General features: G+C 40.3%; 2 pseudogenes; one reads left to right on the top strand and one right to left on the bottom strand.

The window, feature by feature from the left end:
• LOC127689686 (protein LLP homolog) overlaps positions 1-20,999 on the bottom strand; it is a 50,010-nt pseudogene extending 29,011 nt beyond the window's left edge.
• LOC127690333 (uncharacterized) lies at positions 10,894-10,957 on the top strand (annotated as a pseudogene).
• Positions 21,000-22,158: the final 1,159 nt, after the last annotated feature.

Here is a 22,158-nt window from a genome sequence, read left to right as displayed (position 1 = left end):
CATTTCTGGATCTTCAATTCTATTCCATTGGTCCACTTGTCTGTCACTGTGGAATACCATGCAGTTTTAAAAATATTTCTCTGTAGTATTGCTTGAAGTCAGGGATACTGATTCCCCCAGAATTTCTTTTGTTGTTGAGAATAGTTTTAGCTATCCTGGGTATTTTGTTATTCCAGATGAATTTGAGAATTGCTTTTTCTAACTCTGTGAAGAACTGAGTTGGGATTTTGATGGGGATTGTGTTGAATCTGTAGATCACTTTAGGCAAGGTGGACATTTTAACTATATTAATCCTGCCGATCCATGAGCATGACAGATTTTTCCATTTTCTGAGGTCTTCTTTGATTTCCTTCTTCAGAGACCTGACGTTCTTTTCATATAGATCTTTCACTTGTTTGGTTAGAGTCACACCAAGATACTTTATATTGTTTGTGGCTATTGTGAAGGGTGTCATTTCCCTAACTTCTTTTTCAGCTTGCTTATCCTTTGAGTATAGGAGGGCAACTGATTTGCTTGAGTTGATTTATAACCAGCCACTTTGCTGAAGTTGTTTATCAGCTGTAGGAGTTCTCTGGTGGAGGTTTTTGGGTCACTTAAGTAGACGATCATGTCATCTGCAAATAGTGATAATTTGAATTCTTCCTTTCCAATTTGCATCCCCTTGACCTCCATATGTTGTCTAATTGCTCTAGCTAGAACTTCAAGTACTATATTGAAAAGATAATGAGAGAGAGGACAACCTTGTCTAGTCCCTGATTTTAGTGTGATTGCTTCAAATTTCTCTCTGTTTAGTTTGATGTTGGCTACTGGTTTGCTGTATATTGCTTTAATGATGTTTAGGTATGGGCCTTGAATTCCTGTTCTTTCTAAGACTTTTAGCATGAAAGGATGCTGAATTTTGTCAAATGGTTTTTCTGCATCTAATGAGATGATCATATGGTTTTTTTCTTTGAGATTGTTTATGTAGTGGATAGCATTGATGGATTTCCTTATATTGAACCATCCCTGCATCCCTGGGATGAAGCCTACTTGATCATGGTGGATGATCGTTTTGATGTGTTCTTGGATTCAGTTGGCAAGAATTTTATTAAGTATTTTTGCATCAATATTCATGAGGGAAATCGGCCTGAAGTTCTCTTTCTTTGTTGGATCTTTGTGTGGTTTTCGTATCAGCGTAATTGTGGTTTCATAGAACAAGTTGGGTAGAGTTCCTTCTGTTTCTATTTTGTGAAATAGTTTGAAGAGTATTGGTGTTAGGTCTTCTATGAAGGTCTGATAGAATTCTGCACTGAAGCCATCTGGTTCCTTGCTTTTTTTGGTTGGGAGACTTTCTATGACCCTTTTTATTTCTTCAGGTGTTATGGGACTATTTAGATGATCTATTTGATCCTAATAAATCTATTTGATTTAGTTTTGGTGTTGGATATCTCTCTCAGAAACTGTCCATTTAATCCAGATTCTCCAATTGTGTTTAGTATAGGCTTTTGTAGTAAGATCTAATAATTTTTTGAATTTCCTCAGTTTCTGTTGTTATATCTCCCTTTTCATTTCTAAGTTTGTTAATCTGTATACTGTCTCTGTGCCCTTTGGTTAGTCTGGCTAAGGGTTTATCTATCTTGTTGATTTTCTCAAAGAACCAGCTCCTGGTTTTGTTGCTTCTTTGCATGGTTCTCTTAGTTTCTACTTGATTGATTTCAGCCCTGAGTTTGATGATTTCCTGCCTTCTACTCCTCCTCGGTGAAATTGCTTCTTTTTGTTCCAGGGCTTTCAGGTGTGTCATTAAGCTGTTAGTGTATGATCTCTCCATTTTCTTTTTGGAGGCACTCAGTGCTATGAGTTTTCCTCTTAGCAAAGCTTTCATGTGTCCCATAGATTGGGGTATATTGTGTCTTCATTTTCATTAAGTTCTAAAAAGTCTTTAATTTCTTTCTTTATTTCTTCCTTGACCAAAGTATCATTGAGTAGAATATTGTTCAGTTTCCATGTGTAGGTGGGTTTTCTGTTGTTTTTGTTGCTATTGAAGACCACTTTTACTCCATAGTGATCTGATAGGAGGCATGGGATTAGTTCGATCTTCTTATATTTGTTGAGGTCTGTCTTGTGCCCAATTATATGGTCGATTTTGGAAAAGGTATCATGAGGTGCTGAGAAAAAGGTATATTCTTTTGCTTTAGGATAGAATGTTTTATATATATATATATATCTGTTAAATCTAATTGGTCCAAAGCTTTAATTAGTTTCACTGTGTCCCTGTTCAGTTTCTGTTTTCCTGATCGGTCCATTGAAGAAAGTGCAGTGTTGAAGTCACCCACAATTATTGTGTTAGGTGCAATGTGTGCTTTGATCTTTAGTAAAGTTTCATTTATGAATGAGGGTTCCCTTGCATTTGGAGCATAGATGTTCAGCATTGAGAGTTCTTCTTGTTGTATTTTTCCTTTGACCAGCAAGAAGTGTCCCTCAGAGTCTTCTTTTGTTGAATTCGGGTTGAAAGTCACTTTTATCTGATAGTAGAATGGCTACTCCAGCTTGTTTCCTGAGACCATTTGCTTGTAAAATTGTCTTCCAGCCTTTTACTCTAAGGTAGTGTTTGTCTTTGACCCTGAGGTATGTTTCCTGTATGCAGCAAAATGTAGGGTCCTGTTTACGTATCCAGTCAGTTAGTCTATGTCTTTTTATTGGGCATTGAGCCCATTGATGTTAAGAGATATTAAGGAATAATGATTATTACTTCCTGTCATTTTTGATGTTATTTTTTAAATTTGATTGGTTATCATCTTTTGGGTTTTATGAAAGAGGGTTACTATCTTGCTTTTTCCAGGGAGAAGTTTCCCTCCTTGTATTGGTGTTTTCCTCCTATTATCCTTTGTAGGGCTGGCTTTGTGGATAGATATTGGGTAAACTTGGATTTGTCATGGAATATCTTAGTTTCTCCATCTATAGTGATTGAAAGTTTTGCTGGGCATAGTAGTTATGGCTGGCATTTGTGTTCTCTTAGAGTCTGCTTGAGATCTGCCCAGGATCTTCTAGCTTTCATAGTCTCAAGTGAGAAGTCTGGTGTGATTCTGATAGGTCTTCCTTTATATGTTACTTGGTCTTTTTCTCTTACTGCCTTTAATATTCTTTCTTTGTTCAGTACATTTGGGGTTTTGATTATTATGTGACAGGAGGTATTTCTGTTCTGGTCCAGTCTGTTTGGGATTCTGTAGGCTTCTTGTATAATCATGGGCATCTCTCTCTTTAGGTTAGGTATGTTTTCTTCCATAATTTTATTGAAGATATTTGCTGGCCCTTTAAGTTGTAAATTTTCACTCTCATCTATGCCTGTAATCCTTAGGTTTGGTCTTCTCATTGTGTCCTGGATTTCTTGGATGCTTTGGGTTACAAGCTATTTGCATTTTGCATTTTCTTTAATTGTTGAGTCCATGCATCTGAGATTCTTTCTTCTATCTCTTGTATTCTGTTGTTGATATTTGCATCTCTGTCCCCTGATTTCTTCCCAAGGCTTTCTATCTCCTGAGTTGTCTCCCTTTGCGTTTTCTTAGTTGTTTCTACTTCTGATTTTAGATCCTGGATGGTTTTGCTTAGCTCCTTCACTTGCTTGTTTGTGTTTTCCTGTAATTCTTTAAGAGATTTTTGTGTTTCCTCTTTCATGACCTCAGCCTGTTGACCAAAGCTTTCCTGTAGTTCTTTAGGTGATTTTTGCATTTCCTCCTTATTGGCTTTTGTATTCTCCTGAATTTCTTTCAATGATTGTGTTTTCCTTGTAAGGGCTTCTAACTTTTGATCCATTTTCTCCTGAATTTCTTTAAGTATGTCCTTCATGTGTTCCTGAACCAGCATCATGACCAGTGATTTTAAATCCAAATCTTGTTTTTCTGGTGTGATGGGGTATCCAGAACATGCTGTTAAAGGAGGATTGGGTTCAGATGTTGCCATATTGTCTTGATTTTTGTTAGTGACATTCCTGCGTTTGCCTTTTGCCATCGAGTTCTCACTGCTGTTAGTTGGTTTTGTTGTCAATGCTGGACTCACCAGTGAAAGTTGTCTCTTCCCAGCTGGCCTCTGGTGCACAGCCCACCTTCTGCACTGCCTGGAGGCAGTATTCTGTGGCCCAGGATGTTCAGATCCCAAGCAGACACCTGAAGGCTCCTGCCTGGGGCCTGTTGGACACACCAAAGCACAATGACTACTCCCAGCTGGCCTCCTGGTTCCCCTCTGGCCTCTAGCAGGACCTGGAGATGTGGTGTTGTAGCCCAGGTTGTTCTGGATCCTGAAGCAGAGATCTGAAGGCTCCCGCCAGAGGCCTCAGGACTAGAACCTATGCTCTGTGGGGTCGGACCCACATTGTGTCCTCCCAGTCTGCCTCCGGGTGCACACCAGCCTCTTGTACTTCCTGGAAACTGAGTGCTGTGTCCCATGCTGTTCAGATCCCAAAGCAGACACCTGAACGCTCGCACTGTGGCCTGCTGTACTCACCAGAGCACACTGACTCTTCCCAGCTGGCCTCCGGGTGCCCCTCTGGCCTCCTGCAGGTCCTGGAGATGTGATGTTGTAGCCCAGGCTGTTCTGGATCCCGAAGTGGAGATCTGAAGGCTCTCGCCAGAGGCCTCAGGACTGGAACCTCCTGCTTTTCATTTCTAATTTTGTTAATTTGGATACTGTCTCTGTGCCCTTTGGTTAGTCTTGCTAAGAGTTTATCTATCTTGGTGATTTTCTCAAAGAACCAGCTCCTGGTTTTGATGATTTTTTGTATGGTTCTCTTTGTTTCCACTTGACTGATTTCAGCCTTGAGTTTGATGATTTCCTGTCTTCTACTACTCCTGGGTGAATTAGCTTCTTTTTGTTCCAGAACTTTCACTTTAAGGTGCTAGTGTATGCTCTCTCCCATTTCTTTTTGAAGGTACTCAGAGCTGTGAGTTTTCCTCTTAGCACTGCTTTCATTGTGTCCCATAGATTTGGGTATGTTGTGCTTTCATTTTCGTTAAATTCTAAAAAGTCTTTGATTTCTTTCTTTATTTCTTCTTTGGCCAAGGTATCATTGAAGTAGAATATTGTTCAGCTTCCATGTGTATATGGGCTTTCTGTTGTATTTGTTGCTATTCAAGGCCACTCTTACTCCATAGTCATCTGATAGGAGGCATGGGACTAGTTCAACCTTCTTATATTAGTTGAGGTCTTGTGACTCAAGACCTTGTTCACTTTGGAGAAGGTATTATGAGGTGCTGAGAAAAAGATATATTCTTTTGCTTTAGGGTGAAATGTTACATAAAGGTCTGTTAAATCCAATCGGCCCAAAGCTTCATTTAGTTTTACTGTATCTCTGTTTAGTTTCTGTTTTCCTGATCGCTCAGTCCATTGAGGAGAGTGGAGTGTTGAAGTCACCCACAATTATTGTTTTACGTGCAATGTGTCCTTTGAGATTTAGTAAAGATTCTTTTGTGAGTGATGGTGTCCTTGCATTTGGAGTGTAGATGTTCAGAATTGAGAGTTCTTGGTGGATTTTTCCTTTGCCCAGCAAGAAGTGTCCTTCCCTGTCTCTTTTGATGACTTTAGGTTGAAAGTCAATTTTATCTGACATTAGAATGGCTACTCCAGCTCGTTTCCTGAGACCATTTGCTTGTAAAATTGTCTTCCAGCATTCAAGGCCCATACCTAAACATAGTAAATGCAATATACAGCAAACAAGTAGCCAGCATAAAACTAAATGGAGAGAAACTTGAAGCAATCCCACTAAAATCAGGGACTAGACAGGGCTGCCCCTTTCTCCTTATCTTTTCAATATTGTACTTGAGGTACTAGCTCAGGCAATTAGACAACATAAGGAGGTCAACGGGATACAAATTGGAAAGGAAGAAGTCAAACTATCATTATTTGCAGATGATATGATAGTCTACCTAAGTGACCCAAAAAACTACATTAGAGAACTCCTACAGCTGATAAACAACTTCCGCAATGTGGCAGGTTATAAAATCACTCAAGCAAATCAGTAGCCTTCCTATACTCAAAGGATAAGCAGGCTGAGAAAGAAATTAGGGAAATGACACCCTTTACAATAGCCACAAACAGTATAAAGTACCTTGGGGTGACTCTTACCAAACATGTGAAAGATCTGTATGACAAGAACTTCAAGACTATGAAGAAGGAAAAGGAAGAAGACCTCAAAAGATGGAAAAACCTCCCATGCTCATGGATCAGTAGGATTCATATAGTTAAAATGGCCATTTTGCCAAAAGCAATATACAGATTCAACACAATACCCATCAAAATCCCAACTCAATTCTTCACAGAGTTAGAAAGAGCCATCCTCAAATTCATCTGGAATAAGAAATAACCCAGGATAGCTAAAACTATTCTCAACAATAAAAGAAATTCTAGGGGTATCAGTATTCCTGACCTCAAGCAATACTACAGAGCAATAGTGTGAAAAACTGCATGTTATTCGTACAGTGACAGGCAGGCAGATAAATGGAACAGGATTGACGATCCAGAAAGAACCCACACACCTATGGCCACTTGATCCTCAACAAAGGCACTGAAAACATCCAATGGAAAAAAAAGATAGCATTTTCAACAAATGGTGCTGGTTCAACTGGAAGTCAGCATGCAGAAGAATGGGAATTGATCCATCCTTGTCTCCTTGTACTAAGCTCAACTCCAAATGGATCAAGGACCTCCACATAATGCCAGAAACTCTAAAGCTAATAGAAAAGAAACTGGGGAAGACCCTTGAGGACATGGATACAGGGGGAATGTTTCTGAGGAGATCACCAATAGCGTATGCTCTAAGATCAAGAATTGACAAATGGGACCTCATAAAATTACAAAGTTTCTGTAAGGCAAAGGACACCATCAAAAGGACAAATCTGCAACCAACAATTTGGGAAAAGATCTTCACCAACCCTACATCAGATAGATGGATAATATCCAATATATATAAAGAACTCAAAAAGTTAGACTCCAGAAAACCAAATAAACCTATTACAAAATGGAGTATAGAGTTAAACAAAGAATTTTCACCTGAAGAACTTTGGGTGGCGGAGCATCTTAAAAAATGCTCTACTTCATTAACCATTGTGGAAATGCAAATCAAAACAACCCTGAGATTTCACCTTACACCAGTCAGAATGACTAAGATTAAAAATTCAGGAGACAGCAGATGTTGGCAAGGTAGTGGAGAAAGAGAAACACTCCTTCACTGCTGGTGGGGTTGCAAATTGGTACAACCACTCTGGAAATCAGTCTGGCAGTTCCACCGAAATCTGGGCACCTCATTTCCAGAAGATCCTGCTATACCAATCCTGGGCATATACCCAGAAGATTCCCCAGCATGTAATAAGGATACATGTTCCACTATGTTCATAGCAGCCCTATTTATAATTGCCAGAAGCCGGAAAGGACCCAGGTATCCCTCAACAGAAGAGTGGATGCAAAATGTGATATATATATATATATACATACATATATATATATATATATATATGTGCAGTGGAGTACTATTCAGCCATTAGAAACAATGAATTCATGAAATTCTTAGGCAAATGGATGGAGCTGGAGAACATCATACTAAGTGAGGTAACCCAGACTCAAAGGATAAATCATGGTATGCACTCACTAATAAGTGGATATTAACCTAGAAAACAGGAATACCCAAAACATAATATACACATAAAATGAGGTACAAGAAGCATGGAGGAGTGTCCCCTTGTCCTGGAAAGACTCAGTGAAGCAGTTTAGGGCAAAACCAGAACAGAGATGTGGGAGGGAAAACAGGGGGAGGGAAGGGGGCTGATGGGACTTTCGGGGAGTGGGGGTCTAGAAAAGGGGAAATCATTTGAAATGTAAATAAAAATATATCAAATAAAAAAAAAAGAAAAAAACCAAAAAAATTGTCTTCCAGCCTTTTACTGAAAGGTCGTTTTTTTTTTTTTCTTTGACACTGAGGTGTATTTCCTGTATGCAGAAAAATGTAGGGTCCTATTTCCTTATCCAGTCTGTTGGCCTATATCTTTTTATTGGGGAAATTGAGTCAATTGATATTAAGAGATATTGAGGACTAGTAATTATTGCTTCCTGTCATTTTTGATGTTACTTTTATATTTGCATGGTTATCTTCTTTTGGATTTGATGAAAGAAACTATACCTTGCTTTTTCCAGGGTATATTTTCCCTCCTTGTATTGATGTTTTCCCCCTATTATCCTTTGTAGGGCTGGATTTGTGGAAAGATATTGTGTAAGTTTGGTTTTGTCATGGAATGTCTTGGCTTCTCCATCTATGGTGATTGAGAGTTTTGCTGAGGTAGTCTTGGATGACAATTGTGTTCACTTGGAGTTTCCATGAGATTGACCCAGGATCTTGTAGCTTTCATGGTCTCTGATGAGAAGTCTGCTGTCATTCTGATAGTTCTGCCTTTATATGTTACTTGACCTTTTTCTCTTACTGGTTTTAATATTCTTTCTTTGTTTTGTGCATTTTGTGTTTTGACTATTATGTGATGAGAGGAATTTCTTTTCTAGTACAAACTATTTGGAGTTCTTGTATATTTTTGGGCATCTCTTTCTTTAAGTCAGATAAGTTTTCTTCTATAATTTTGTTGAAGATATTTACTGGTCCTTTAATTTGGGAATCTTAACTCTTCTATACCTGTTATACTTAGGTTTGGTCTTCTCATTGTGTCCTGGATTTTCTGGATGTTTCAGGTTAGGAGCAATTTGCATTTTGCATTTTTTGACTGTTGTGTCAATGTTTTCTATACTATCTTCTAAACTTGAGATTCTTTCTTCCATCTCTTCTATTCTGCTGGTGATGCTTGCATCTATGACTCCTGATCTCTTTCTTAGGTTTTCTATCTCCAGAGTTGTCTCCCTTTGTTATTTCTTTATTGTTTCTATTTCCATTTATAGATCCTGCATGGTTTTGTTCAATTCCTTCACCTGTTTTGTTGGGCTTTCCTATAATTCATTAAGGGAATTTTGGGGTTCCTCTTTAAGAGCTTCTAGCTTTTCACCCATATTCTCCTTTATTTCTTGAATGGAGTTATTCAAGTACATCTTAAATTCCAGAGTTGTCTCCCTTTGTTATTTCTTTATTTTTTCTATTTCCATTTATAGATCATGCATGGTTTTGTACAATTCCTTCACCTGTTTTGCTGTGTTTTCTTGTAATTCATTAAGAAATTTTTGTGTTTCCTCTTTAAGTGCTTCTAGCTTTTCACCTGTGTTCTCTTTTATTTCTTGAATGGAGTTATTCTTTAGTTATTCAAGTCCATCTTAAAGTCCTCTATCATCATCATGAAATGTGACTTTAAATGAGAATCTTGCTTTTCTGGTGTGCTGTGGTGTTCAAGGTTCACTGTGATGGGATAGCTGGGTTTGGATAATGCCAAATAGCTTTGGTTTCTGTTGCTTATATCCTTGCACTTGCCTCTCAATGCAGTAACCAGTCATGCACTAAAGCCTTCATATCATGACCCAAAATGATCTTTTCTCTTTAAAAATGTTGATTATCTAAATCAGTGTTTCTCACCCTTCCTAATCTGCAGCCTTTTAATAAAATTCTTCATGTTGTGGTGATCCTCTAGTCATAAAATTATTTGCATTGCTAATTCATATTTTTGTTGGTTATAAGTGGCATAATGTAAATATTTTTGTAGATATAGGTTTGTCAATGGGGTCTCAATTCAAAAGTTGAAAACCACTGATCTAAATTTTCTTGCTATTTTGATGAAACCTAACACAGACGATTTAGACGACAGGGCTGGTGTATTAGTTTGGGTTCTCTAGAGTCACAGAACATATGGGCAGTCTTTATATAGTTAGGGAACTTGTCGATGACTTAGTCTATAGTCCATCTCCCCAACAATGGTCAGCAGCAGCTGTGGATGGAAGTCCAAGGATCTAGCAGTTGCTCATTCTCACGAGGCAAGCAGGCAAGGAAGAGTGAGTAGATCTTCCTTCTTCCAATGTTCTTATCTAGATCTCCAGCAGAGGGTGTAGCCCAGATTAAAGGCTGTAGGTCTCCAGCAGAGGTGTGGCCCAGATTAAAGGAGAGTGGGTCTCCAGCAGAGGTCGTGGCCCAGATTAAAGGCATGTATCCCTGTGCTTTAATCACAGATGATCTTGAACTCAGAGATCTCCTTGTCTTAATCTTCTGGAATTCATAGCCACTATGCTTCAAGATCTCCATGACAAGATCCAGGACAGAAACTTATATCTCTGAGCCTCCAGATTAGGATCACAGATGAGCCTTCCAATTCTAGATTGTAGTTCATTCCAGATATAGTCAAGTTGACAACCAGGAATAGCCACTACAGCTGGTGAGGCAGCTCAGCAGTTAAGAGCACTGACTGCTTTTCCAGAGGTTCTAAGTTCAATTTCCAGCAACTACAAAGTGGCTGACAACCATCTGTAATGAAAGCTAGTGACCTCTTCTGGTGTGTCTGAAGACAGCTACAGTGTACTTTATTGTGTTTATTTATTTACTTATTTATTTATGATGAAATAAATAAGTCTTCTTTAAAAAGATTTAAAAAATACACAAAAATCATGTTGAAAATGACATTCATCTAATAACCTTAAAAATTTAGGCTGGCTGTGGATATGGCTCAGTAAAGCATGTGCTTTGCAAGCCCAGGGACCCGAGATAGATTCATTCCCAGAACCAAATTAAAGTGTTCGTTGTGGCACATGCTTATAGTTTCAGAGCTGGGAGCTGGAGACAGAAGGATCCCATTGAGATGCCCTTGGCCTGTAAAGATCCTAGATCAGGAGTAAGGATGGCTGTGAGTCACCATGTGGTTGCTGGTGTTTGAACTCAGGACCTTTGGAAGAGCAGTTGGTGCTCTTGCCCTCTGAGCCATCTTTCCTGCCTTGTGCTGAACTTAATGAAATTGGTTTAGTCTAGGATGAACCTATCCCAAACCTGTTGAAAAACCACAGTTATGGATCTGGCTTTTGAGATGGACCATTACAATGGAATGTTGTGTTCTGCTTAATTTTGACAGTAATTTAATACCTATGTTTCTTTGTTTTTTATTTTTAGAGCCAGTGACAACAAGACTTAAGAATGCAAACTAGATGTGGTAAACATCCAGAAAATGCAGAGACAAGAAGAAAATGCACAGTATTAGTACTGGGATGTTTGAGATAGGGTCTCCATGGCCCTGGCTGTCCCTGTTAATCTGTCTAGTTATCAGGACATCATCTGGCATGTCCTGCAGAGTTGATTCTTGTACATTCTTGTGGGCTGTATGTAAATGGATTGTTTTTCCATTTACATCCTGTTCTGTGAAGGTTGTGGTGAGCTCACTCGGACCAAGCTGGCCTTAGGAATTTATGGCAATCCTGCCTCCCAACTGTAGATTACAGATAAGTGTCACCAAGCTAGCCAGAGAATGCTTCCTATTAAAGAATTAAGCAAATGGAGTCCAAACCAGTTGAACTTTAGAAAACATAAAGCTAGGCTTAAGGTACTGCATGAATAAAGCATGGTATGGTTTCAGATGTATTTGTGATACAATGGGATCTTGGTATTAATGGGATGGGAAAAATGGAATGCCAGATAAGGCTGAATGCTACATACATTGTAGTTTCTGAGCAGATGTGTTCAAATTGTATTGCATTTTCAGTAAGATGCTGTGATGAGAATTTGATGTGTTCATTATGCATTGAAGGAGGAACATGGTCAGGTTTTACAGGGTGGGGATTAGGGGTGTTATGTTTATGTGTGCAATTGCCCTTTTGTGCCAGAGTGGCATATTGGATCTCATGCTAGAGTTCAGCTGCTGTGAGGGAGCTAGGTAATGAACTTGGATCCTGAAAGCAGTTAGCACATTTGACCACTGAGCCATCCCCATCACTGACCTGAACAAGAGACAAGTTCAAACAAGGCATTGTTTTAGTGGGGAGTAAACTTATTTTCCATTAAATTTACTAACTCAAACCTTTTAATATACACTGGATGAGATTTTTGGCTAAGCCTCCCAATTTAGAGATTCTGACTGAATAATTCTTTTTGTTAATAAAGGGCTAATACTATTTATCACCTGGGGCCTGTAGCTTGTTAAGGAACTTACCTGAGATCTCAGTAGAGACTCAAGCCTTAAAAAAAAAGCTGGGGTCTGGGGCTGGAGAAATGACTGCAATTCAAAGAACCTGGGTGTTGACAGTGCACACCTTTAATCCAGGCACTCCTGGTTCCAGGCTCACACTGTCCCTCCCCCTAACACCACGTACCTCCTCTGAGAGAGTGGAGATTCCCCCATCCCCAGTATCCCAGGGATGGCTCAGCAGTTATTAGCACAGGCTGTTCTTCAAGAGGTCATGAGTTGAAGCCCCAGCAACCACAAATAGTCTCAGAGCCATCTATAAAGTGAGCTGTTGGCCTCTTCTGTCATGCAGGTGCACATGCTGATTGAGAAATATATTTAGTTTGCTTTGTTTTATTTGAGTCAGGGTGTAGCTTTGGCTTTCCTGGAGCTGAAGTTTGTAGGCCAAGCTGGCCTTGAACCACAGATTGCCCAGCCCCTGCTCCAGAGTGCTGGGGTTGAAGGTGAGTGCCTCCACACCCAGCTTGGAAGAAGGATTCCCAATTGAGAAAACACATACATAGAATTGGCCTATCCTATGGGCAAGTCTAGAGCACTTTGTTAATTAATGGTTGCTCAGCATCACTCCTGGGAAGGTGAGACTGAGTAGTATAAGGAAACAAGCTGTGCTGGGTGCTGGTGTCCAGCAGTTCTCTGCGAGCTGAGGACAAACAAAGAAACACTTTATTAGGAAAACAGAAAACTGAGCAAGCCACTGGGCACCTTTCTCCCATGGAGCCATTCCTCCATGGCTTCTGCTTCAGCTCTTTCCTTGAGTTCTTCCCTGATTTTCCTGAGTGATGGAGTGTGGCCTGAGTCCTGAGAGTTGAAATAAACCCTTTCTTCCCCAAGTTACTTTTGGTCTTGGTGTTTATTACAGCGATGGAAACCCTAACTAAGAAGGGAGCCCTTAGGTAAAATATAACCCCCTTGAGAAATAGCTTTCAAAAGAATTATTTGAAAATCTTAACATGACGACTGTACATTACATTGGGCAGTGGTGGAACACACCTTTAATCCCAGCACTTGGGAGGCAGAGGTAGGTGGATGTCTGAGTTCAAGGTGAGCCTGGTCTACAGACTGAGTTGCAGGACAGCCAGAGCTATACACAGAAAGCACGTCTTGAAAAAACAACAACAAAAAAAAACCCATAAAACAACAAACAAACAAACAAACAAAATTTGTACATTCCTGGTCTAGCAAGATATTTCAATGAGTAAGGACACTTAACACCAAACTTGAGGACCTGCTTCCCCAACCCAAGATGCCCTCTGATCTCCATATTCCTAGCATGGTATCTATCTGCATACGCTCACAAATAAATATAAAAATACAAAAAGAAAAACTTTTGGGGACTGTTTCTGTTATCACTAGAGGAAGCAGATTCCTTGCTCTGAGGTCGAGTGATAGAAGCTCCAAAAGAATCAAAATCTTAAGTGTAAGACTTTAATGAAGCTACTCATCTGAACTAAAAAAAGATGCTGCTTATCATTGGACACAACAGAAGAAAGTGTTCCTAAAAGCTTATCACAAACTGAAGGTCTGGGACTGGACAGATGACTCTGAATAAGAGAGAGAATTATTGTTCTTGAGGACCTGAGTTAAAATCTCAACACCTATCTAGTCAGACAGGTCACAACTACCTGTAACTCCAACTTAAAAGGTAATCCCACACCTCTGACTTCTGTGGGTGCCTGCACTCACACAGTGCACAGGTGCTCAGACATACATAAAAACAAAATCTTAAAAACAAACTGAAGCCCCAACTGGATAACTGGACGTGTTCCAAAATAAGAAAGATCAACTGGTAAAGGGCCTTGAGGTCAAGCCTGACTAGACACCCCATGGACCATACTGTAAAGGAGAAACCAACCTGTCCTCTGTCCTCCATGTGTATAACATGGCACAGCTCGATAGACACACCAAACAAAAATATGTTGGAGAAAATAGAAGGTTGATTTAAAGGAAAGGAAGGATAGAAGAGAGACCTCAGTGAGAGAGGAAGCCCATAGCCTCTCAATTTGTGCCAGTTTAAGGGGTACCTTTAGAGATCGCCCTCCCCTGCTCAGAGAAAAAGTGACAGGGGATGGAGGAACGATTTAAGATGGGGTGACCTGGAGGGAAGCAGTAAGTGGGATGTAAAGGGAATAATTAAATAAATAAAATTAAATTTACAAAAATATGGTGTTCAGACCCAAACAGTATTCTCAACAGATGAATCTTAAATGTCTGAGAAGCACTTAAGGAAATGTACATCCTTAGTTATCAGGTAAGGACAAATCAAATTGACTCAGATTTCACCTTCACATTCATCAAAATGGCTGAGAAAAAAAATGCTAAGTTACAGTTCATCCTGGAAAAGATGTGGAGCAAAGAGAACACTCCTCCATTGCTGGTGGGAATGCAAACTTGTGCAGATGCTTTGGAAATCAATTTGGTAGTTTCTCAGAAAAGTGGAAATAGAACTATCTCAAGGCCCAGGTATACCACTCCTGGGTATACAACAATAAGATGCTCTAACATTTAATCCAAGCACTTGGGAGGCAGAGGCAGGTGGATTTCAAGGTTCCAGGCCAGGCTGGTCTACAGAGTGAGTTCCAGGACAGCCAGGGCTACACAAAGAAACCCTGTCTCAAAAGCCAAAAAAAAAAAAAAAAAAAAAAAAAAAAAAAAAAAAAAAAAAAAAAAGATGCTCTATCATACCATAAGGACACCTGCTCAACTATGTTCTTAGTAGCTTTATTCATAATAAGCAGAAACAGAAAACAACCAAAAAATGGATAAAGAAAATGTGGTACGTTTACTGTCTTAGTCAGGGTTTTTATTCCTGCACAAACATCATGACCAAGAAGCAAGTTGGAGAGGAAAGCGTTTATTTAGCTTACACTTTCACATTGCAGTTTATCACTAAAGGAAGTCAAGACTGGAACTCAAGCAGGTCAGGAAGCAGGAGCTGATGCAGAAGCCCTGGAGGGATGTTTCTTACTGGCTTGCTTCCTCTGGCTTGCTTGGCCTGCCCTCTTATAGAACCCAAGAGTACCAGACCAGGGATAGTACCACCCACAAGGGGCCCTCCCACCCTTGATCACTAATTGAGAAAATGCCCCGCAGCTGGATATCACTAATTGAGAAAATGCCCCGCAGCTGGATCTTATGGAGGCACTTCCCCAACTGAAACTCCTTTCTCTGTGATAACTCCAGCCTGTGTCAAGTTGACACACAAAACCAGCCAGTACAATTGACCCCTTGTCAACTTGACTCACAAACACATCACTGTTAAGCCTCAACCCTTTCTTACTCATCCCCAAAATCTAAATTATTTTAAAAGTCCCACAGTCTTTACACATTAAAAGTTCAACCACTTCAAAATGTCCAATATCTTTAAAATTCAAAGTCTTTTAAAGATTCAAAGTCTCTCAACTCTGGGATCCACTAAAATGCTTTCTACCTTCAAGAGGGAAACATATCAGGGCACAGTCACAACCAAAAGCAAAACTCAAACCCCAATGATTCAATGGCTGGGATCCAACTCACGATTTTCTGGGTTCCTCCAATGGTTTGGGTCACTTCTCCAGCTCTGCCCTTTGTAGCACACAGCTTGTCTGCTAGGCTCCAGCTGCCTGTACTCCACTGCTGCTGCTGTTCTTGGTGGTCATTGCATGGTACTGGCATCTCCAAAACGCTGCTATCTTCCACTGTAATTAGGCTTCACCAATAGCCTCTCATAGGCTCTCTTCATGGTGACAAGCCTCTGCTCCTATACATGTCCCCTTCAAGTCCTGGGCCATCAATTGCAACTGAGGCTGCACCTTCACCAATGGCCTTCCGTGGCCTCTCACTGTGCCAAGATCCTCAGCTGCACTTCATGACCCCTTCATGCCTTCAAAACCAGTACTGTCTAGGTGACTCATACACAGTACCAAGTCCAGCCACAGCACAAATACAACTGTGGCTATCTCTGGAACACACTCTCTGCGCTCTCAGAAAACACTTTCAAGATTATTTCATCTCAGTGATGCTGGTCTCTTCTTAATCACTGCTAATTTCTTAGCTCCAGGTAACCAGCATCAATAGTCTCAGTAACACAAAGGTTTGCTTTAGTGGTTCTGGTATCTTGTTACTTACAGCTGATTCTTCAACCCCAGATAACAAAAACCACAGAATCTTCACAATCAAAACATGGTCACTTTAAGAGTCTTTAATCTTCCCTCTGAAATTTCACAAGTCAGGCCTTCATCTTCTGCACTGTATGTAACATTTTCTTCCAAGCTCCTACACAACTTTCCACAGCTTCTCTAGCTCAAAGTTCCAAAGTCCTTGCACAGTCCTCCCCAAAGCATGGTCAGGTTGTCACAGGAATACCCCACTATGCTGGCACCAATTTGTCTTAGACAGGGTTTCTATTCCTGCACAAACATCATGACCAAGAAGCAAGGTGGGGAGGAAAGGGTTGCAATCCATCACTAAAGGATGTCAGGGCTGAAACTCAAGCAGGTCAGGAAGCAGGAGGTGATGCAGAGGCCATGGAGGGATGTTTCTTACTGGCTTGCTTCCTCTGGCTTGCTTGGCCTGCCCTCTTATAGAACCCAAGAGTACCAGCCCAGGGATAGTACCACCCACAAGGGGCCCTCCCACCCTTGATCACTAATTGAGAAAATGCCCCACAGCTGGATCTCATGGAGGCACTTCCTCAACTGAAACTGCTTTCTCTGTGATAACTCCAGCCTGTGTCAAGTTGACACACAAAACCAGCCAGGACATTTACAAAAAGGAATATTACTCAAATATTAAAAACAATGACACCATTAAATATGTAGGCAAATTGATGAATCTAGAAAAGATCATCCTGACGGGCAGTGGTGACACAAACCTGTAATCCCAGCACTCTGGGAGGCAGGGGAAGGTGGATTTCTGAGTTTGAGGCCAGCCTGGTCTACAGAGTGAGTTCCAGGACAGCCAGACCTATACAGAGAAACCCTGCCTCAAAAAAAAAAACAAAAAACAAAAAACAAAAAACAAAGCTAAAAACCAAAGCAAACAAACAAAGAAAAATAGAAAGAAAGAGTGGGAAAAAAGGAAGAAAGGAAGGAAGGAAGGAAGGAAGGAAGGAAGGAAGGAAGGAAGGAAGGAAGGAAGGAAGGAAGGAAGGAAGGAAGAAAGGAAGAAAGGAAGAAAGGAAGAAAAGAAGAAAGGAAGAAAAGATCATCCTCGGAGAGGTAACCCAGACCCAGAAAGAAAAACATGGTATATATTCACTTATAAGTGTATATAAGCCACAAAGTAGAGGATAACCATTCTCCAATCTACAGACATAATGAAGCTAAGTATCAAGGAGACCTGTGAGGAACACTTTTGGAGTTAACTTTGCTTGTGATTAATCATGAATGAGTCTGCCGACACCTGTCTTTGTTTTTGATTAAGATGTGTTATGCTCTCCAAGTTCCTCTGCTTAGGCATATGTCATGGAGAGACTGTCCTAGTCTGATGGAAACAGCCTTACTCAAACATAGATACTGTGTACCATAAATCTCCCACATAATGATTTATGGTCACTGTTTATCTTCTTGGAAATGGTCATGCTTGGTGTTGCTTGCCTTTAAAAGACACTGAGGAAATACACTTGCTGCTGGCATGGTATTCACCAACAGCCTTCCCAGGCCTCTGTTTCTGGAAACTTCTTGCTGCCTTTCCTAAAATCCTCCCCACTCCCCCAGTGGTGACTCCCACACTGACTGACCTGCTGGCTCCTGCCAGGTCCCAAGGAGTGATGCTTGAATCTCACTGAGAAGGGGACTTAAAATAGACATAGAGGTGCTTGGAAGGAGGGATTGGGTTGGGGAATGTTTAGGGAAGGGAACAGGAGAGATCAATTATGAGGATGATAGAGGAAAACAGAACTGGGAGAGGGGACTGGAAGTAGTTGTGGGGAGGTAGAAGCATCTCTGGGAAGAGGTAGAAACCTAGGACAGTGGAAACTCCAGGAATCTTTGAAGGTATCTGTACCTAAGACTCCTAGCAATGGAAGATATGGAGCCTAGAAACGCCACCTCCTTCTACCAGAAAAGACTTACAGTGCAGGCTGAGAACACCAAAACAGCCAAACAACCTTCAACCCACAATTTGTCCTTCCTACAAGATGTTCAAGAGTAAAGATGAAGCAGAAATTGATGGAGAGGCCAAAGAAATACTGAACATACTTGAGACTCATGACATGAGGGAAAGCCCACTGACACTATTAATCATATTTGGCCATACTTGCAGATCGGTGCCTAGCATAACTGTCATCTGGAAACAGATGCAGAGACCCACAGTGAAACATTAGGTAGACCTTGAGGAATTCTGTGTAAGACAGGGAGGAAGGATTGAGAGAGCCAAGAAGTCAAGGACACTACAAGAAAACCTACAGAATCAACTGACCAGAACCACTGAACAGAGAACATTGATGGGCTGGACTTAGGTCCTCTGCACATATGTAACAGATATGCAGCTTGGTGTTCATAGGGATCATGCCTGTGCAGGGGATGTCAGTGACTTTGTTGCCTGTCCTGAGCTACCCGCCTCCTAATTGGGCTGCCTTGTCTAGCCCCAGTAGAAGAAGATGTGCCTAGTCTTACTGCAATGTGATATGCCAATGAGGGTTAATATCCATGGGAGTCTTCTTTTCTGAGAAGAAGGGGATGAGGGATAGTAGAAGGGGAAGTGAGGAGAGACTGGGAGGATAAGAAGGAGGGGAAGATGCAGTTGGGACATAAAGTTAATTATCAATTAATTAATGAATGGGAAAAAACACTCATGGTATTGACATTAAAAACAGATTGATCAGTGGAATCAAATCAAAGACACAGTAAGAAATCCACACACACATTGAATCCTGATTTTTGATATAAAAGGCAGAAATTCACAATGGTGAAAAGAAAACACCTTCAACAAATAGTGCTGATCTATTTCGATCTGAAGCTGTAGAGGAATGCAAATTGATGCATATCTATTTCCCTATGTAAAACTCAAGACCAAGTGGATTGAAGACCTCAATATAAAACAAAATACAGTGTACCTGATAGAAGAGAAAGTGGGGGAAAGGCTTGAACTCATTGGCACAGGAAACAACTTCTTAAACATAAAACCAGTAGAACAGGCACTACAAACAATGATTAACTAATGGGCCTTCACGAAACTGAAAAGCATGTGTATAGAAAAGTACAGCATCAATAGGATAAAATGGCAGCCTTTAGAATAGAAAAAGATTTTTACCAACTCAACATTCAGTAGAGGGCTAATATCTAAAATATATGAAAAACTTAAGAATCTAGTCATCAACCAACTAAATAGTCCAATTATAAAATAGAATACACATGTAACCAGAGAATTCTCAATGGAGGAATTATAAATGTCTGAGAAACACTTTAATGTTCAAAATCCTCAGTCATCAGGGAAATTCAAATCAAAACACCTTTGAGATTCCATCCTATACCTGTCAGTGGTTAAGATCAACAACATGAGTGACAGCTCATGCTGGTTATTAGGGGAACAAACCACTATCTCTGGAAATTGTAATAACTTGTACAAACTTTATGGAAATCAATATAGTTCCTCAGAAAACTGGGAACTGATCTCTCAAGACGCAGCTATACCACTAATGGGCATTTACCCAAAGGGTACACTATACTATCATAAAAACACTTGCTCACATAATTCAAAGTGGCTTTATTCATAATAGCCCAAAACTGGAAACAACATTAAATTTCCCTCAAATGAAGAATGAATAAATTAAATGTCGTACTTTTATTTCCATGCAAATTATCATTTATTAGGAATTACTGAAAAATAAACACTTCAAATAAGTATCACTTGTATGATTACTGATGTCCTTTTAAAGAATATTTTAGGTATTAGTTATTTTTGTGTTATTTAGTTATTAGAAGAAACTTGTATATATTAATGTGGGTGCCAGTGAAGGACACAAGCAGGCATATCCCCTCTTGGGAGGGAGCTGGTTTTGAGCCATCCAGCAAGAAACAGAAGTTGAGTCTTCCTCAGGCCCTTGATACCCTGTTTTTGAATGTGACAACATAATAGCTTTCTTCCCAAATTTTGTTGATATGAGCATGTTTAGGCACTGAGTATAATGACCATTTGTAGGATCAAATAAGTATAACCACACTACTGCTCACAATACTCAGTGTCTAGGCTGCTGTATCCAATCACAACCTCAGCATAATATTCTTCCATTACCATAGATATTTTATTCACATTTCTAACACAAATGAGTTATTTTGGTTGTGACTTACATAACTAAGTCCAAACAGAAAACAAATAGCTTCTGGGTTTTTTTGTTGTTGTTGTTGTTGTTTGTTTGTTTGTTTGCTTGCTTGTTTTTTTTTTTTTTTTCAGACGGGGTTTGTCTGTATAAAAGAGCCCGGAATGTCTTGAAGTTGCTCTGTAGACCAGGTAGTCCTTGAACTCAGAGGTCCACCTGCCTCTGCCTCGAGTTCATGGATTAAAGGCGTGCACCACCATGTCTGGCAACGTTTCCAGACTTTAAGGGTCTATAGGCCAGACCCTTCGCGACCTTTGTTCTGCATTTCTCCTGTTTCTATTCTCTCTTGGCCTTCAGTCTTTTTCTTAGCCTCTGGTTCATCCACAATGGTTACTGTCCATGCAGATCCAGAGTCTTTCTCTTCCTCTTAATTTCAGTTCCCATTTTCATGTCATTCTTTTCATCATCCATGTCACACTGCACTTTCTCCTGGCAATATTTGGGCACCACCACAATTTAAATTTCTTCAATGACTTTCATTAAAGCATCACCATCTACTCGAAGAATACTTTTAAGTCTGTTGAGCTCCCTTGGCACATTTTTCTTTCTCTTCTCAGCAAGCATCTTCATTTCCACTTACTCTGCCACCTTTTACCCATGCTTTACTTGAGAAACACCACTGCTCACCATGAGTAACACACCAACAAGAAGCGCAGACACTTCCCTCCATAAATGTGTTACTTTTATACTATGGAATATTACACACCTATTTTTAAAAATGACATCATGAAATTTGTAAAAAAAGAGATGGAATTAGAGAAAAACACCCTGAATGAGGTAACACAGACCCAGAAAAACTAGCACGGTATACAATCAATTATAAATGGATATTAGCTCTTAAGTAACTGATAATCATGCTGCAGTCCACCAACCCAGAGAGGCTAATTAGCAAAGAGGACTCTTCCAGGGACAAAGGTATGTCACTGACAAGGGGGAATTAGGATACGTTTGAGGGGAGACTATGGCAGGTAAGGATGGGAACAGGAGTGATCAAGATCTCAAGGAGGAATGGCGGGAAAGTATGAGAGAGACAACTGGAAATGGATGACATTTGGAGCTGATGTAGACATCTAGTGAAATTGAAATTCCCTGGAATCTACAAAGGTGACCCTAAAGACCATTCTTATCAATGGAGGATATAGAGCCTGGACCAGCCATATTCCATAACCAGGCTACTTACAGTGGCAGGATTGTAACATGACCCAGCTATAGTCCTTAGACCTACTGTCCCGACCCGCAGGACAGTCAACAGTGTTCCTGGAGCTACCTAGGAAGGGGGTAAGGTGGGGGGGCAAGAAACACAAAGAGGCAGACAGCAAGTCTGAATCCCGATCAAGCTGTCAAACTTTAATTTTCACACAAGGCCTTATAAAGGCAAGCAAGCAGGTTTGGGGAGGGGTGAAGGGGGAAGTCATTGTATTCAGGGAACAATCTCAAGGGGCTGGCATCATATCTCAGGAACAGTTTCTCAGAATTGTCTCTCAGGATCTCAGCAAAGATTTGGCAGTTGCAGTAGGAACTTGGCATCATATTTCTATCATGAGGAGGTGAAGTGGAAAGGAGTTGCTATGGTAACCTAACCACAGGTGAGTTTCATTTATTAGAGCCCACTCGGGTGAGCTCTGTATGTACTGACCATCTAGCTTACTCGGCTAATCTTTAAACTAGTACATTTCCTATTAAAGTCAGCCTAGAGAAAGCAAGCTGGAAATGGCTGAGAGGAAGGTGTTTTTGAGGTCTCTGTGAGAATGGCTCCTG

This window comes from Apodemus sylvaticus, chromosome 7 (assembly GCF_947179515.1).
Source record: "Apodemus sylvaticus chromosome 7, mApoSyl1.1, whole genome shotgun sequence".
Classification (NCBI taxonomy): Eukaryota; Metazoa; Chordata; class Mammalia; order Rodentia; family Muridae; genus Apodemus; species Apodemus sylvaticus.
Note: the sequence above shows the minus strand (reverse complement) of the source record. Positions and strands in the feature narration are given on the sequence as shown.